The 19,585-nt window shown below is 45.7% G+C and overlaps 1 protein-coding gene across 5 annotated transcripts in view; it reads right to left on the bottom strand.

Moving 5' to 3' along the window:
* The window catches only part of SOCS6 (suppressor of cytokine signaling 6), a 49,951-nt gene extending 30,615 nt beyond the window's left edge, over positions 1-19,336 (bottom strand). For 2 of the 5 annotated variants that reach the window (XM_054019911.1, XM_054019915.1), the window contains exon 1: positions 18,093-18,405. The gene's annotated coding sequence lies outside the window, so the exon portion shown is untranslated. The other 3 variants (XM_054019912.1, XM_054019913.1, XM_054019914.1) reach the window with 3 other exon arrangements.
* Positions 19,337-19,585: the final 249 nt, after the last annotated feature.

Genomic DNA, 19,585 nt, shown 5'->3' with positions numbered 1-19,585 from the left:
TGAAGGGAGCTTGCTGGCAGCAGCTGCTGTCTCAACTTGCTGATCTACTTAAAAAGGCAATGTACTTGAGTGGGGTCAGCGTACTTAAAGGGGTAATCTGCGTCTCGCACACATATGGTGTATGTTTCTCTCTCTCTCTCTCTCTCACACACACACACACACACACACACACACACACACACACACAGTGTGTGTCTGTGTCTTTCTCTGCCATGCTGTGTCTCCTCCCGCCATTTGTGCTGCCTTGTAGAGGCTACATTAATAACATGTTAACCCTTCAGGGCTCAGCCAAGTGCTAGTTCATCATTTAACACAGTGGTTCTCAAAGGCCAGCATATCCCTCGGCCCGCGCCGCTTCCCGCAGCCCCCATTGGCCTGGAGTGGTGAACCACAGCCAGTGGGAGCAGCGATCGGCCAAACCTGCGGCCATGGCAGGTAAACAAACCAGCCCGGCCCGCCAGGGGCTTTCCCTGAACAAGTGGCGGACCGGCTTTGGACAGGATTTGGAGCACAGCCCGGAGCTGGAGCGCGAAGCAGCTCCGGAGCAGTAGAGCTGCAGGTTTTTGCTTGGAGCTGCAGCGGAGCCAGAGCACAGCTCCAAAGCCCTGTTTGAGAACCACTGATATAACAGTAAGGCATTCCCTGGGAAATATCCCACTCTCTTCCTCCACAATCTCAACCAAGCTTCACAATCATCATTGTTGGGTAGAGTATTAAATTGTTTAAAATTTATACTGTGTGTACATAGTGTGTATATCAGAGGGTGGCCCTTGAGGTCCCGGCCCTTTAGCTCCCGGCCAGGGAGGCTAGCCCCCCCGGTCCCTCCCCTGCTGTCCTCCCTCCCCCGCAGGTACGCCACCGCAGGTACGCCACCGCGCGGGCAGCGCTCTGGACAGTGGGGCTGCGCGCTCCTGCAGGGCAGCACGGCAGCATGTCTGGCTCCGGCCGAGCAGCGTGGCTGCCAGACATGCTGCTCTGAGTGGCATGGTAAGGGGGCCGGGGGATTGGATAAGGGGCAGGGAGCCACGGGGGGCAGTCAGGGGACAGGGAGCAAGAGGGTTGGCCTTGATCCTGTAAACATTTCTGCATGTACTTAACTTTATCCTGAATAGTCCCATGGGACTGCTAATTGGGTATAAAGTTAGGCATATGCATAAATCTTTGCAAGACTGGAGCCTTAGATATGAGTAAATAAATGTGTAGTCCTAGTGCTGTTTATGTGATTACATAGTTGTGTAGTCCTTATTTGCAGGATTGGATATTAAGCATTAACTGTCTGGAAAAATTTGCAGCGTAAGATTTGCACAAATCTAAAAAGATAATTCGCTTCAGAATAATAAGCTTACAACTTCCCAAGTCAAATAGTTGCAGACCAAGGACTCTACAAGCTCTGCTGCAGAAGCCAATGGAACTTGACAGCTTGAAGCAAAAACTGCCTCCGATTTTTTTCCATTTCCCACCATTCTTAAATAAGCGCACCGCCACCTTAGGAAATGAAAGATTGGTGGGACAAATCTCATGACTGAAATATTGGCATAAAGGAGTATACCTTGTTCAGGAAGGGCAGGTAGGGGAAAAAAGGAGGAGGTGTAGCATTAACTTTAAGCACATGAATAGTCTTATGGCTACTCACATGCTTAACGTTAAGCATGTGCATAAGTCTTAGCAAGATCAGGGTCTAAGATTGTAATACAATTGAGGGTGGTAAACTTCAAAATGTGGTCAAGTGGTTTGTTCTTGGTGGAGTTACAGCCTTACCCACTACATAGTTTTGATTTATATATAACCAGTAAAAACTATACAGATCTGAGCACTCCTGATAATATTTTTGTAAAGAGAAATCATGCCTCACCAATCTACTAGAATTCTTTGAGGGGGTCAACAAGCATGTGGAAAAAGGGGATCCAGTAGATATAGTGTATTTATATTTTTCAGAAAGCCTTTGACAAGGTCCCTCACCAAAGGCTCTTAAGCAAAGTAAGCAGTCATGGGATAAGAGGGAAGATTCTCTCATGGATTGGTAACTGGTTAAAAGATAGGGTAGGAATAAATGGTCAGTTTTCAGAATGGAGAGAGGTAAATAGTGGTGTCCCCCAGGGGTCTGTACTGGGCCCAGTCCTATTTAACATATTCATAAATGATCTGAAAAAAGGGGTAAACAGTGAGGTGGCAAAATTTGCAGATGATACAAAACTACTCAAGATAATTAAGTCCCAGGCAGACTGTGAAGAGCTACAAAAGGATCTCTCAAAACTGGGTTACTGGGCAACAAAATGGCAAATGAAATTCAAAGTTGATAAATGCAAAGTAATGCACATTGGAAAACATAATCCCAACTATACATATAAAATGATGGGGTCTAAATTAGCTGTTACCACTCAAGAAAGAGATCTTGGAGTCATTGTAGATAGTTCTCTGAAAACATCCACTCAATATGCAGCCGCAGTCAAAAAAGCAAAACAGAATGTTGGGAATCATTAAAAAAGGGATAGATAAGAAGACAGAAATTATCATATTGCCTCTATCTAAATTCCTGGTATGCCCAAATCTTCAATACTGTGCAGATGTGGTTGCCCCATCTCAAAAAAGATATATTAGAATTGGAAAAGGTTCAGAAAAGGGCAACAAAAATGATTGGGGTACAGAATGGCTCCCGTATGAGGAGAGATTAATAAGGCCTGGGCTACATTAGCAGGGTGGTTCAAACTAAGATACGCAACTTCAGCTACGCTATTCGCGTAGCTGAAGTCTAAGTATCTTAGGTCGATTTACCTGGCCGTCCTCATGGCGGTGAGTCAACTGCCGCGGCTACTTCGTCAACACCGCTTACTCCTCCTGCCAAGGTGGAGTACGGGCGTCGATTCGCGGATCGATTTACCGCATCCAGACGAGACGCGATAAATCGATCCCAGTTACATCGAACTCTACCCACCGATCTGGGACTTTTCAGCTTGGAAAAGAGACGACTAAGGGGGGATATGATAGAGGTCTATAAAATCATGACTGGTATGGAGAAAGTAAATAAGGAAGTGTTGTTATTTACTCCTCCTCATAACACAGGAACTAGGGGCCACCAAATGAAATTAATAGGCATCAGGTTTAAAACAAAAGGAAGTATTTTTTCACACAACATACTGTCAACCTGTGAAACTCCTTGCAAGAGGATGTTGTGAAGGCCAAGTCTATAACAGGGTTCAAAAAATAACTAGATAAATTCATGGAGGATAGGTCCATTAATGGCTATTAGCCAGGATGGGCAGGGCTGGTGTCCCTAGCCTCTGTTTGCCAGAAGCTGGGAATGGATGACAGGGGATGGATCACTTGATGATTACCAGTTCTGTTCATTCCCTCTGGGGTACCTGGCATTGGACACTGTCGGGAGACAGGATGCTGGGCTAGATGGACCTTTGGTCTGACCCAGTACGGCTGTTTTTATGTTATGTTCTTATGTTTAAAATATGCAAATATAAAATAAAGAAAACTCCTGCAGTCATCCCTCAGCCAACAACGTCCCAGAAATAAGAAAAGAATAAAGTATTTCAAGGCCTTTATTAGATTAGCACAATTACAACTACTCACAATCACAAGATTTAAGCTCTCCCACAAAATCCAGCAAGGGGGAGGCCTTCCAGGGTGCATCTGAAGAAGTGGTGTTTTACCCACAAAAGCTTATTCCCAAATAAATCTGTTAGTCTTTAAGGTACCACCAGACTCCTTGTTGCTAAAGGTCAACAGATTCAGGCTATATTTGGGAACAAAAGGGAAACTGAGTACTGAGTTCCGAAGCCAACATGCCCTGCCAGGAGCTTTTACACCTAAGGGACACCAGCTCAGATACTCCCACTGACCACAACTAAGGCAGTATGGCATGGGGAGAGAGGTATTCTCGGATAGGCAAATCCCATACCATTTTTGGAGTACAATTTAAAAAAAAAAAAAAAAACTCATTCCCCAGTGTGCCTCTTGACAACTATTCATACTCTTGCTGCACCTCAAATCCACTTGACCTAATGTCACATTTTCCTTGTTCATTCATTCCACCTCTCCTAATTTGACAGATTACTTTTAACAACTGTAAAGTATGTAAAAGGCAGATTTATAATACTGAAAGAGATTGTAAAGTCTTGCTAGCGCAGAAAAAAAAATACACTCAGCCAAGGAAAGAACTGGCTAATGTCTGTCTTGGAGATACAGCCCTACTCCAGATCACTTGCCAACAATATCAAGCCTGGAGGGAAGGCTCTCCAGTTAGTGTGAATAAAACAGGAAAGCAGGCTTCAGAGCTGGACTGCCCTGCCAGAAGGATCTTCAGTCTGAGTAACCAGAAAGAGGGTGCGTTTTGATCCTACTGAAGGACTGTGCTTTAGAGCATGGAAAGTAACCTACTCAACACACTCCTACAAACTTCTATTATTCACATACAACATTAAATATGAAAATCACTCAAAGTAATTAAGAATAAATTAATTAGAGAAAAATGAAAAAGTACAAGTTGCAAAACCAAGTCTATTTGGAGTAGCTCTAGCAGCAGCTTTGTGGGCCAGAACAGCAAACAATGTATAATTTTAAAGAATCAGACCATCTTCAGCTAGTGGTAACAAAGGTAGTAACTTTGGTTGCCTCCTAAGCCATAAAATCAATCAGTTGATCTAGATACCTGTGCACTGTCACTGCCACTCTGCCCTCCACGCTCAAAAAAATAATCACCCTAAGATGTGAGTCCCTATACAAACCCTCTGACTGATGAGCTTCTTGCAGCATCATATGACTTAAATAATGGAAATATAGCTTTTTACTATGTATTGTGTTAGAGGGCAGGAAGAAGTATTACATATATACATGGTTTTCATAGCAATATTAGTATTAGTTTCCAGTGACACTGACATTTTCCAATGTTTATATTTTTGTAACAACATTTAGAAAACATACTGAAATACCTATTATTCACACCTGCAACGTCAAAGGCAAAGTGGATCTCATCCACAATTACTTTATTGCAGGTCACAATAAATAACCATCACTGTGACAAGAACATAAACACTGTAATAAACCTGAAGTTTTCTAAAAATGTCTGACCACTACATTTAACAGATGACAGAAACAACGGCAGTTAAATCAAAATACATAATCTGTATAAAATTATTAGGGAAGCAATATTCAGAGGGAGTGTTACAGCCAATAAAGGAGCTCACTGTGCATCCCAAACTCTGCGATACTTGGACATTTCAGGATTGTTTTTATATTCCTTCAGAGAAAGTTAAAGCTTGTTTCTGTTAAATGGATCAAAAGTCCTTACAAAACAAATAACTAAAAATCTAATTTTATTTGCAGGCTCACGCTGTAATAAAAATGTGAAAGCCACTTAGGAACAACTTTTTAGACTTTACATAACAAATGTTTTGCCCATATAGCTATACCAGCAGAGCCCCCAGTGTAGATGCAGCTTATGCCAACAGTTTTTCTATAGGTATAGTAATACCATCTCCCCAAATGACATTATTTATGCCGAGAGAAGCACACTTCTATTGGCATAGTTGTGTCTACACTTGTGTTTTAGCCAGCATAGCTATGTCAGCTGGGGGAATGTTGTTTTTTTCCACACTGCTGACTGACATAGCTATGCCAACCAAACTTTGTAGTCTAAACCTGGCCTAAACATAAGATTTGGCTTACATTCCTGCCCTTACATTTTTTACCCAGTTGGCTTGGGTAAAGGGTCAGAAAATGGTGATGAATGGTTAAGAACCAACAGGAATTTGTAGAGGTGCTGAGTACTCACGAATCCTGTTGAAGTCACCTAGAATTGCAGGTGCTCGGCAGCTTTGTAGTGGGGAAGTGCTTAAACTTGAATTTAGGAGCCTAACTACAATCAGCCAGGTTTGCAACTGTTAGCCTGTTTGATTTTGTTGGGTTTCCATCCCACCACCACCAGTTTAATTCTATCACCTAATAAAGGACAATATGACTGGCAGGAAGAATGCTCTAATCCAGGGGTAGGCAACCTATGGCACGCGTGCTGCTGATTTTCAGTGGCACTCACACTGCCTGGGTCCTGGCCACCAATCTGGGGGGCTCTGCATTTTAATTTAATTTTAAATGAAGCTTCTTAACCATTTTAAAAACCTTATTTACTTTACATACAACAATAGTTTAGTTATATATTATAGACTTATAGAAAAAGACCTAAAAAATGTTAAAATGTATTATTGGCACACGAAACCTTAAATCAGAGTGAATAAATGAAGACTCGGCACACCACTTCTGAAAGGTTTCCGACCCCAGCGCTAATCTAAAACACGATGGCTTGCAATGAGTGATGCCCTCCCCTGAAATTTCCAAAAGTTCTTTCCTCCCCCTTATCCTGGTGCGAGCAGAGGAATTTTCTTCATTCCCAAAGATAGAACCAGCTACTGCACAGCACTCTCAAGCTGTTCAGCAGCAGTCACTGGGTCCCTCTTCACAGCAGAAGCAGCACTAGAGAATTGCAAAGGCCTGGTCTACACTACGGGTTTAGGTCGACTTTAGCAGCGTTAAACCGAATTAAGCCTGGACACGTCCACACAACGAGGCCCTTTCTTTCGAATTAAAGGGCCCTTTAAACCGGTTTCTTTACACCACCTCCGACGAGGGGATTAGCGATAAAACCGGCCTTTGCAGGTCGGAATTGGGGTAGTGTGGACGGAATTCGATGTTATTGGCCTCCGGGAGCTATCCCACAGTGCTTCATTGTGACCACTCTGGACAGCGCTCTCAACTCAGATGCACTGACCAGGTAGACAGGAAAAGACCCGCGAAGGTTTGAATTTCATTTCCTGTTTGCCCAGCGTGGAGAGCACAGGTGACCACGCAGAGCTCATCAGCACAGGTAACCGTCATGGAGTCCTCCCAGGATCGCAAAAGAGCTCCAGCATGGACCGAACGGGAGGTACGAGATCTGCTCGCCATATGGGGAGATGAAGCAGTGATAGCTGAACTCCGTAGCAGTAAAAGAAATGGAAAAGTATTAGAAAAGATCTCCAAGGCCATGAAGGACCGAGGCCATAACAGGGACACACAGCAGTGCCGCGTGAAAATTAAGGAGCTAAGGCAAGCCTACCACAAAGCCAGAGAAGCAAACGGAAGGTCCGGGGCAGAGCCGCAAACTTGCCGCTACTACGCGGAGCTGCATGCGATCCTAGGGGGTGCAGCCACCACTACCCCAACTGTGTGCTATGACTCTCTCACTGGAGAAACACACAGGGAAGACGGTTCGGGGAACGAGGAAGATGACGATGGAGGTACTGTAGGTAGCTCACAGCAGCAAGGAAGCGGAGAAACCGGTTTCCCCAACAGCCAGGATATGTTTGTGACCCTGGACCTGGAACCAGTAACCCCCGAACTCACCCAAGACCCTCAGGGCACACAGGAGACCTCTGGTGAGTGTAACTTTGTAAATATTTGTAAACATTACAAAAAAAAAGCAAGCAAGTCTGTTAACGTGTATGGGGATGGAGCGGAAATCCTCCAGGGACATCTCCAGAAAGCTCTCCTGGTTGAAATGGGGTGATTTTATTAAGGGGGACATTCAGAGGCGCCCGTTCCTGCTCTTCTGACCAGAAATGTTCCCCGCTGTTAACCACGCGGTGGGGGGGAGGGGTGAAGTGATCATCCCAGAGAATCGTGTGTGTGTGTGTGGGGGGGGTGGTTTACTTGTGTTTGTGCCGCATGTTAACCGGGAAACCGCAGCCCCCTCCTTTTACATTGAAACCCCATTTTAAATGGACAACCCAATTCATCCTTGATATGGGAAATGCGCTGCTGTTTGCAACCTTTCCCGCATGTTAAGAAGGTTAAAAAAGCCAAAACACTGTGGCCTACGATGGCTGCCTGCAAGCCGAAATATGCGACCTTGTAATGAAAGAGTGTACCCATTGTTCCCTAAAATGTGTCTTTTTTAACCACCTCTCCCTTCTCCTCCACCAGCTGCAAATGTTTCTCCTTCGCAGAGGCTCGTGAACATTAGAAAGAGAAAACGTAAGACGAGGGACGAGATGTTCACGGAGCTGCAGATGTCCGCCCAGGCTGATAGAGCACAGCAGAATGCGTGGAGGCAGTCAATGACGGAGATGAGAAAAGCCCAATATGAACGAGAGGAGAGGTGGCGGGCTGAATCACGGGAAGAACAGAGCAAGTGGCGGGCTGAAGACGATAGGTGGCGTCAGCTTGCAGACAGACGGCAAGAGGCAATGCTCCGTCTGCTGGAGCATCAAAGTGATATGCTCGAGCGTATGGTTGAGTTGCAGGAAAGGCAGCAGGAGCAGAGACCGCCGCTACAGCCCCTGTGTAACCAACAGCCCTCCTCCCCAAGTTCCATAGCTTCCTCACCCAGACGCCCAAGAACACGGTGGGGGGGCCTCCGTCCACCCAGTCACTCCACCCCAGATGATCGCCAAAGCATCAGAAGGCTGGCCTTCAATAAGAGTTAAAGTTTTAAAATGCAGTGTGTCCTTTTCCATCCCTCCTCCCCCACCCATCCCAGGCTACCTTGGCAATTATCCCCCTACCTCTGTAAGGAACTAATAAAGAATGCATGAATGTGAAAAAACAATGACTTTATTGCCTCTGCAAGGGGGAGGGGAGGGTGGGGTGGGGTGGTTGGTTTACAGGGAAGTAGAGTGAACCGGGTCGGGGGGGGGGGTTGAAGGGTTCATCAAGGAGAAACAAACAGAAGTTTCACACAGTAGCCTGGCCAGTCACAAAACTCGTTTTCAAAGCTTCTCTGATGCGCACCGCGCCCTGCTGTGCTCCTCTAACCGCCCTGGTGTCTGGCTGCGCGTAATCAGCGGCCAGGCGAGTTGCCTCAACCTCCCACCCCGCCATAAAGGTCTCCCCCTTACTCTCACAGATATTGTGGAGCGCACAGCAAGCAGCAATAACAATAGGGATATTCTTTTCGCTGAGGTCTGAGCGAGTCAGTAAGCTGCGCCAGCGTGCTTTTAAACGTCCAAATGCACATTCCACCACCATTCGGCACTTGCTCAGCCTGTAGTTGAACAGGTCCTGACTCCTGTCCAGGCTGCCTGTGTACGGCTTCATGAGCCATGGCATTAAGGGGTAGGCTGGGTCCCCAAGGATCACGATAGGCATTTCAACATCCCCAATGGTCACTTTCTGGTCCGGGAAGAAAGTCCCTTCCTCCAGCTTTCGAAACAGAGCAGAGTTCCTGAAGACGTGAGCATCATGTACCTTTCCCGGCCATCCCACGTTGATGTTGGTGAAACGTCCCTTGTGATCCACCAGGGCTTGCAGCAGCATTGAAAAGTACCCCTTGCGGTTTACGTAGTCGGTGGCTTGGTGCTCCGGTGACAAGATAGGGATATGGGTTCCGTCTATGGCCCCGCCACAGTTTGGGAATCCCATTTCAGCAAAACCATCCACTATTGACTGCACGTTGCCCAGAGTCACTACCCTTGCTATCACCAGGTCTTTCATTGCCCTGGCAAATTGGATCACAGCAGCCCCCACCGTAGATTTGCCCACTCCAAATTGATTCCCGACTGACCGGTAGCTGTCTGGCGTTGCAAGCTTCCACAGAGCTATCGCCACTCGCTTCTCAACTGTGAGGGCTGCTCTCATCTTGGTATTCTGGCACTTCAGGGCAGGGGAAAGCAAGTCACAAAGTTCCATGAAAGTGGCCTTACGCATGCGAAAGTTTCGCAGCCACTGGGAATCGTCCCATACCTGCAGCACGATGCGATCCCACCAGTCTGTGCTTGTTTCCCGGGCCCAGAATCGGCGTTCCACGGTATCAACCTGCCCCAGTGACACCATGATTTCCACATTGCTGGGGCCTGTGCCTTGTGAGAGGTCTATGGCCATGTCAATTTCCTCATCACTCTCGTCGCCGTGCTGCAATCGCCTCCTCGCCTGGTCCGGGTTTCGCCTTGGCATGTTCTGGCTCTGCATATACTCCAGGACAATGCGCGTGGTGTTCATAGTGCTCATAATTGCCGCGGTGATCTGAGCGGGCTCCATGATCCCAGTGCTAGCTATGGCGCCTGGTCAGAAAAAAGGCGCGAAAGTAGTATCTGATGGACCAGGAGAAGGAGGGCGGGAGGGAGGGAGGGCCGAGTGACGACATGGTGTACAGGTACAGGAACAGGGAGAAACACAAACAACTGTCACACAGAATGGTCCCCCCAAAGATTAAACTGGAAACCCTGGGCTTAGCAGGCCGTTGATTTCACGGAGGAAGGGGAAGCAAATGAACACAGAACAAATCTATTTTTTACATCTTAAGGTGGCAGCCGACGCTGCAGCATGAGTGACAGCCATACCAGTACGATGATGATGGGTACCAATCATAATATACCATCATCTGCCAAAAGGCAAGGGGCTGCTGCTGTGTAGCAATGCAGCCCCACGTCCGCCAGCACCCAGCATCGCCCTCGGCCTCTTCTGGGTGCTTAGCAGACAATATTGGGCAATTGGCAGAAAATAGTATATTATGACTGGTAACCGTCATCATCGAGACAGTAGCATGTCTGCCTAGGTGGCCATGATTGACAGCCACTCCAGTACGACGACGACGGGTACCAGTCATAATATACCATCGCCTGGAAGGGGCTGGTGCAATGCAGCCCTACGGCTGCCAGCCCCACGGCTATCACTCATGCTACACCGTCTACCGCCAAAAGGCAGTTAGCAGCTGCTGCTGTGTAGCAATGCAGTCCCATGTCTGCCGGCACCCAGAGGACATATGGTGACGGTGAGCTCAGCTGTGCTGAGCGGGCTCCATGTTGTCTGCACAGGTAACCCAGGTAAAAAGGCGCGAATCTATTGTCTGCCGTTGCTGTGACGGGGGAGGGAGGGGCCTGACGACATGTACCCAGAACCGCCCGCGACACTGTTTTGCATCATCCGGGCATTGGGATCTCAACCCAGAATTCAAAGAAAAGGCGCGAACCGCTTCTCGGCTCGAGCTGTGGCGCAAACGTAGTATCTGACGGCCTAGGGGAAGGAGGGAGGGGGGCCGAGTGACGACATGGCGTACAGGCACAGGGAATTAAAATAAAGAACGGTGGCTGTGCATCAGGGAGAGACACAAACAACTGTCACAGACTGGTCCCCCCCAAAGATTAAACTGAAAACCCTGGGTTTAGCAGGCCGTTGATTTGACGGAGGGAGGGGGAAGCAAATGAATACAGAGAAAATCTATTTTTTACATCTTAAGACGACGGTGCAGCGTGACTGATAGCCCTCGGCATCTTTCTGGGTGCTTGGCAGCAAATACGGGGCGGTGTATGACGATGGTCTTCAGGCCTATTGCACGAGCTGCTGCTCAGGGAAGACTCTGCTAATGTGCGATGACCCGACTTGTAATAGGCCGGCTAACAGTCATAATACACCATTTACTGCCAAAAGGCAAGCCCCACGGCTGCCAGCACCCAGATCGCCGATGAAGGCTACCAGTCTACTGCACCGTCTACCGCCAAAAGGCAGTTAGCAGCTGCTGCTGTGTAGCAATGCAGTCCCACGTCTGTCGGCACCAAGAGGACATATGGTGACGGTGAGCTCAGCTGTGCTGAGCGGGCTCCATGTTGTCTGCACAGGTAACCCAGGTAACCCAGGTAAAAAGGCGCGAATCTATTGTCTGCCGTTGCTGTGACGGGGGAGGGAGGGGCCTGACGACATGTACCCAGAACCGCCCGCGACACTGTTTTGCATCATCCGGGCATTGGGATCTCAACCCAGAATTCCAAGGGGCGGCGGAGACTGCGGGAACTGTGGGATAGCTGTGGGATAGCTACCCATAGTGCAATGCTCTGGAAGTCGACGCTAGCCTCGTACTGTGGACGCGGTCTGCCGACTAGAGCACCTAGAGCATTTTATTGTGTGGACATACACAATCGGCTGTATACAACAGATTTCAATAAAACCGGCTTCTATAAATTCGAACTAATTTCGTAGTGTAGACATACCCTTAGTTACCTTTTTTATTTTTTGAGCAAAAATAATGGTATGTAGGAGCGTTAAATGTACAAAAACAAACAATATTGCTGTGTCATGTCTACCTCAGCATCTGTAATGACAGGCAAATAGCAGATCAGCAGCAACTAGCAGTGGAGGAATATTTTAAATGACCTTGATTGAATCAAGTAACTTAAAAGCAAGTACTCCCTACTCTATTTATAGCTCAGGATTGTAAACCCTGCTTCTTCTGCTTTACCTTCACCCCGAATGCCTGAATAGCAATATATGATGTCGTCAAACAAGTTCACCAGTAATGCTAACACAGTCCTAAATCAACCCAGAAAAGCTAGAATCCTGGTTTTAAATTGCATGGAATTGTATACATTTGTAATCTTTTGGAATGGTGTATAGCCACATAGCCTTTCTAACACTTAGCTGCTCTAGGGATTTCCGCCCCTCCATGAAACAAGGTATTTCCATCTAAGTGTAATGAACAATTCCATAACAACAGAATTGTGAAAAATACAGCTCCTGGAATTCACTGGATTGTAGGCAATTTTTTAAAAATTTCTTCCGAACATTTGCCATAGAAAAAGAAGGATTTCATGTTTCCAGAATAAAGTAATATTTTGGATTACATACTGTACTGTGTCTCCTGAAGGCACAATACAGAATGTGCAGACCAGGGAGAGGTAATGGGGAAAAGGTGGCTTTAAATGGCATCGGGTATACATTAGTGATACAGGGGCTGTTCTAATTCACAATAATCTCTTGATGGCTAATCCCATAGCTCAGAATCACCCATATCACTGTGTGCTATGGCCCCTACTGCAGGGCTTGCAAGAATGCCAGCATAGGTTGTGTCTGAACAGAAGTAATTCTCCCCGGGGTCCCTTGCAGCACAGTTCTGTCCTCTGTATCACTACAGTGACAAATAGGCACCTGATCAAGAAGCATAATCTGTCCCTTTTTTATTTTCCAGAATTTAAGCCTAGTTCTCAGAATTAGATTACTAGACCAGACTGTGCATAATGTGCTGTCTCATGATACATCTTTACTATTATTAATACTTTAGTATTATTACACAGATTATCCTCTTTTTGCAGCATTGGTGAATCCACACCTAAGGTGGAGTGTATCTATACACCTCAAAACCAGAAAAATACTGACAGACTGGAGGGTATAGCAAGACAAGCAATGAAAAGGGGGAAGAAAAAGACTGACAGGACTGATTTATGAATAAAGTAAAGATTACAAGAACAGGAGCAGAAAACAAGTTGGTAGGAATGAAATTTTAGCACAGGGGTAGGCAACCTATGGCACGCGTGCCAAAGGCGGCACGTGAGCTGATTTTCAGTGGCACTCACACTGCCTGGGTCCTGGCCACCAGTCTGGGGGGGGCTCTGCATTTTAATTTAATTTTAAATTAAGCTTCTTAACCATTTTAAAAACCTTATTTACTTTATATAAAACAATAGTTTAGTTATATATTATAGACTTATAGAAAAAGACCTTCTAAAAACGTTAAAATGTATTACTGGCACACGAAACCTTAAATCAGAGTGAATAAATGAAGACTCGGCACACCACTTCTGAAAGGCTGCCGACCCCTGTTTTAGCAGATACCTGAAAAAGCAAGCAAAGAGATAACTAAGAGTACTGGGATAAAATTAAACCCAGGAATACACAGTTTAAATATCAAGAAGATGGTTCTAGCAGTAAGCTCTATTAAACTGTGAAATAATCACTCAAATAAAATAGTGGAATTAATCTAGTCACTTATAACTGGACAAACCACTAGACACTATCTAGTAAAATACAATCCTATACTTCCAAGGTATTAGCAAGCTGATCTAATAGAATTTAAAGATGGAATCTGACATCCACCAATTTCACAGAAAGCGAAATCTTAAAAATACACTGCATTTAGTATGTGTTCCATGCATTTTCAAAATTATGGCTCTAATCTCATGCTTGGATATGTGCAGGTGGATCCCTATATTCACAGGGAGACACCACTGATTTCAATCACACTCTGAATTACAAGGGTTTGACTGAGTGGATCCAATAGCAGGATCAGGGTGTAAGATACAAAGGCATACAAAGATAGCATCAAAAACACTTAAATCTGCAAATTTTGTCTACGATTGTTAAAAGTTAAGACATGGTATTAGAGAAATATTTTGCTATTTTCCCCCCATTCTTTACTTTCTATATTTGACAACTTTGTGTATACGCAGTTTTCACTCTTTGTGGGTCTTTCACACACAGCAACAAGGAAGAAAGACTTTTTAAAAGTGTGACTGTAAAAACACTAAAATGCCAGGGAAACGAAGTAGGTGAGATAACTTTATTTTGTTAACTGAATAAATTAGGTTGTCTGTGACATTTTAAGCTTCCCTTAAGAAATCCAAAACTAAGGGGAAAATGAAATCATACTAATTTTGGATGTTTTTATCAAAATTAAACTGTTAAAAATTCTAAAGTACTTTTAAAAAAATCCCATCACTTGTCCAATTTACTTAGCTAAGAGTTTCAATTCAAACATTCCAATTACTATGAGAGAGAATATGAAACCAGTGATAAGCAGAATGGCCCCAATACCCTAGTCTCTACCTGCAGTTAAATTGGATGTATATGTTTTTGAATGGCATAAAGCTGCCTTATTTAAACATGGTTAATGAATATTCCAATATAAACACAAGTTTCCTTTTAGGGATCTTTCTTGCCTGATGCTATTATAAATTTGTTGAGCTTTGTTACTGAAACTGCAGCCCTTGGTGAGTAATAACTCAAAGGTCTTCTGGTGTTTGCTATATAATCTCACTCACACACACACACACACAAACAAAACCAACAACCTACCAAACCTACATTAAAATGGAAATCAGTTGAAATTACCTATCAGTAATTTAAGGATAAGAAATATTACAGGAATATTGCAATTATTTCAAACAAACAATACAAACCCAGGAAATTCAAAGTTCAGGTTAAACTTAAAAGAAACCCAAACATGTTGTTGTATGGAAATGTACAGTTAAGACCCACAAAATAATCTCAACTCTGCCCTGTAGTCATCATGCCACAACCATACAATGATGATCAATGCAATTTAGTGTTTGTGGCCCTGGACTATATTAAACTGATTTGTAGATTCCCTCCCCCACCATGTGGTTTGAGGTGTGCTTGAACTGCTCCCTCTGGCATTGCTGCCTCAGGACCATCATGCAGCAAGGCAGCACCACCAGAGGAGCTGAAAAAGACATCGGTACACATAGACATCCGCACACACAGACTGGGTGAGTTTCCACCCTTCACTTCCATCCCACCTCTCTCCTCCTCTGCACACCTCCCCTTCCACCCAGACACCAAAAAGCAGCACTGTGGGGAGAGAAGGAGAGAAGGAAAATGGCAGTGGCTATAAACAGGAATGTCTCTGCACTTCTACCTCAGTTTCCCCAGCAGTGCTGCCCCCAGTGGAATCAACACAACAGTGCCATGAGGAGCCTTTCAAATGTAAAGGAGCAGTGACAGTTGGGACCAAGTAATCTATCTATGATAATTCTTAGCATGAGTTCAATCTCTTTTATGCCACTGTCTCATTGCACAAGCACAACTGTAGCATGCAAATTAGTTATAGAGGAAGGATGACTGGTTGAGTGACCTCAGCTGTCGGTCTGGCATTGTCTATAATCATAAGAATTAGAAATAATAACTTAGTATATTAAGTTAATTTCTTTAAATATAGCCTTTACACAAAATTTAAATTAGTTAACTATATGGAAAATTTGAAGAGTGCATATTCTACTAAGGGTTGATCCACACTTGTAACTTACATCAGCATAGCTATGACTCTCAAGAGTGTGAAAAATCTACATCCCCTGAGGAACGTAGCTATGCTGTCCTAACTCCCAGTGTAGACAGAGCTAGGTCGACGGAAGAATTCTTCCATTGACCTAGCTACTGCCTTTCGGGAAAGTGTATTAACTACAATGAAAGGAGAACCCCTCCCATCACTATACTGTAGTGAGTATCTACACCAGTGGTTCTCAACCTATTTACTATTATGGGCTGCATATGCGGCCTACAATGTGTTATGTGGGCCACATCCAATACTACCTGTATGGCCCTGAAGATGTCACATGGGCTGCAGCTATGTGCTGATTGGGCCGCAAGCAGCCCATGGGCCACAGGTTGAGGATCACTGATCTACACTGAAGCACTACAGCAGTGTCACTGTAGCATTTTAAGTGTAAACATACCCTAAGTGCTGAACTTCTTCAAGGGCTCACTTAATTTGAACTCTAAAATAAATCTTAGTTAAATTCGCAGAAATCATTGTATAGGGAGGGTTTATCTGCATTTCTTAAAGAGGCTGAATACATGCTTTAAGGGAAAACAACTCAATTTTGACTACAGAGCTGTAACCACACTTCCACAATTTTATTATGAAATATGTAATAGGAAACAAGGAACCTCATTAGTGAATTGCTTAAGAGAAACTAAACATTTTATAAAAGCATTATGAAAGCTAAAGCAGATATCTTTTGCTTTAACTCATAATTTGCTTTCAGTTTATCAAATATAAATGCATATTTTCTTGTGTAATTGCTTTACTAAAAAAAATCTATTAAAAAATTAATGACTACTTGTACTTATTCTCCAACAATCTTCCAGAAAAAATTAAGACTACTAGCCAAGCAAAATAAATTATTTCATGACTACTATGAAGCTTCCACATGATCTATACAATCTAAGGACATGTTTATAAATATAAACCAATAGTTATACCACTCTTCAACTCTCCAGAAGAGTTGTACACATAGTGCTGTACAACTACTTCTGGGCTATAACTCCCTAAGAAGCAGGGAGGCATGGTAAGGGGCATATTTTTACTGGGGGAATATGTACGTGATTTGGGGCAACACTGGTGGATACATACTTGACAGCTAGAAAAGAGGTATTGAGGCAGGTTAGTGGAAAAGATGCAGAGTGGTAAGTCTGGTGGTGACACTTTGCCAGATGGAAGTGAAGTGGTTACAGCTGCCATCCCCCTCACCCAGACAGAGTTTGATCTGCTCTGCACCAGTGTTTGCGTCCCAGAATCATGGAAGCCCAATTTAATTTTAAAACCAAAAATAATGGAATCACAGGAGCTCAACGAGGAGCTTCCCAGATTAAAGATCCAACAACTTTGGCAGCTTTGATGATTTTTGGCAGCTTTGATGATTTGTTTTGTTTTTAAGTAATTGACTAACCATAGGCAAAGACTAGGCTGTAGTTTGTTTCTGGTGGAGGAGGAAATAGTTTGGGGTGAGAAGGCTGGGGTGCATAGGTGGGTCGAGTTGTTTCAAAATCTCTCCTCTCCCTCTCTCACACAGCAGCATATTATTTCTGCCCTCTAATTACTCCTGGGTGAGAGAAGATTTATCAGATTTATATAATGCAATAACAACAGTATGACATTTAGATTTTAACCTTCTCCTGAGCCAGAGGCCAAAGGGGGTGACCACAGCACTAGCACTGGGCACCTGGCCTGCAGAGAACTTGGTCGGACAGCGACTCTACCAGGTCCCTCTTATTTCTGAGAGCGGGAAGGGGGGCTACACCCGGGAAAAATCCAGCTGCCTGCTGCCCTCAGCACTGGGATTTGGAGAGGGAGGTGGGCAGAGGGAGATCCCTTCCTGCCCCGGCCTTTGTGGGGTTGAGGAGTTGTTGGTTTTGGTCAAACTCAGATCCAGCCCCCCCTCGTGGCCCGAGATTTTGGGGGGTCACGGACAGACCCAGCCCCCTTCCTGCTTTGGGATTTGGGGGCGGGGGTATCTCTGCGGCCCTGTCCCGGGCGCTGCTCGCTCCCCTGCAGGCCGCGCCGCGGCCCCGGTCTCTTCGCGAGGCCTGGCGCCGCCGCTGGTGCGGGCAGCGGAGCGAACAAAGGCAGAGCGGGGCCCGGGCCGCAGCCCGCAGTGGCCGGGGCGGAGGTGCTCGCTGCCAGGGGAGCTCACCCGGCCAAGGCCGCCGTGTCCCGTTGCTCCAGACCGCTGCCGGGACCACGGCCCAGGTTCGCGGGCGGCACCGGGGCCGGGCCGACCCCCCACCACCACCGCGGCTGCTCCCCGGCCGGGCCGCGCAGCGGGACTCACCGAGAAGGAGCCGCCGTCGCTGCGGGCCCGGCTCCGACTCCACCAGGCTCCCTCGCCGCCGCCTCCCTGCTCCTGGTGCCGCCGCTTCCTCCGCCTCCTCCTTCCTCCTCCCCCCGGGCCTCGGAGGGGCGCAAGGGGGCAGCCAGCCCACAGCACCCGCCACCAGCAGCCACAGGGACGGGACCGGCGGGCTCGGCCACACGCACGGGTCAGCCCTGCCAGCCCCTCATCTCAGCCCTGCCTCCGCCCGGCTGCCCTGCCCTCCGCCTGCCCTCACCGCCCTGCGGGGGAGGAGGCCGTCAAACCCGTTCCCTGGCCCCCTCTCTCCGCTCGCTAGCGCTCGGCTCACTCACTCCGTTCCACTTCTTCCATGCCCCTTGCCGGCTGCTCTCTGCCCTTGGGTTTCCTTCCTCCCTCTGCAGCTCCAGCAGCAGGAGAAACCGCAGCAGCCTAGCCAAATCGCCCCTCACGGAGCATGATGCCAGGGCTGGCCGAGGATGCACATGGCTGCGTTGGAATATTTACAGGAGGGACCGAAAGTGAATAGCAGAAGTGCAGCTTGTATCCCCCACTAGGGCATTCTTCATTTGTACTTGTTTATTAAGGGAAGTCCTTTTGTTATCTAGTAACCTCCTTTCCTCCTAACTGGTCCACTTTTGGACTCCTCGCCTTTGTATAAGTTTATAAATAAGGCGTTTACAAGTGCAGTGTGCACGTTTATGATGCTGTCAGAATCCCAAAATGGGTACAGTTCACAGTTTACCTTCAGATGAATGCCTGGCTCACACCCCCATCCTTGCAAAATGCTCAGTTCTCTTAACTCCTACTGAATTGAACGGAAGCTGCAAAATACTCAATAGCAACCCTCCTGCCTCTGCTCTGTTTATGCCAGATCCTACAAGGTGCTGCTGAGAACTTCCTGTGAGGTCAATAATTTCTATGGGAGTTAAATATGCTCAACACTTCACAATATTGTGTCCCCTAGGATTTGTATCTTCATTTCTATTCTCCATTTCATCTTCTCCTCTCTTCTAGACTGACTTGTATCTCCTTGGCTTTGAAATTGGCATTTTTTAAAAGGCCATTTTTATCTTTAAATTTTGCTTCAAAGAGTGCCTGCAAGAGTGTGCAACCACAACAGCTGTTAAGCTTTTTTAATGTAAATGAAATGCTAATCAAGATCAATAAATAAATAAAAAATCCCTGATTTAGCTTTTTTGGCAAAAAGTGACCAGAAAGAATAAAGCTGATTGAAATCTGTGGGCAGCAAGCAGCCTGAAACTTTTAAAAATATTTACCGAGTGATGAAACTTTTGACCTTTTGAGTAATATCACTGCCATGAAATATGGCTTTCATTCACTTCCTGTTTTGATTTATATAGTTAATAACTAATGCAAATCAAGAACTCAATCCTGTAAATACTTTCACACTTATGTAATTTTACTCTTATGAGTAGTTTCATAGGAATCAATGAGACAATTCAGATGAAGGA

This window comes from Malaclemys terrapin, chromosome 2, assembly GCF_027887155.1.
Source record: "Malaclemys terrapin pileata isolate rMalTer1 chromosome 2, rMalTer1.hap1, whole genome shotgun sequence".
Classification (NCBI taxonomy): domain Eukaryota; kingdom Metazoa; phylum Chordata; order Testudines; family Emydidae; genus Malaclemys; species Malaclemys terrapin.
Note: the sequence above shows the minus strand (reverse complement) of the source record. Positions and strands in the feature narration are given on the sequence as shown.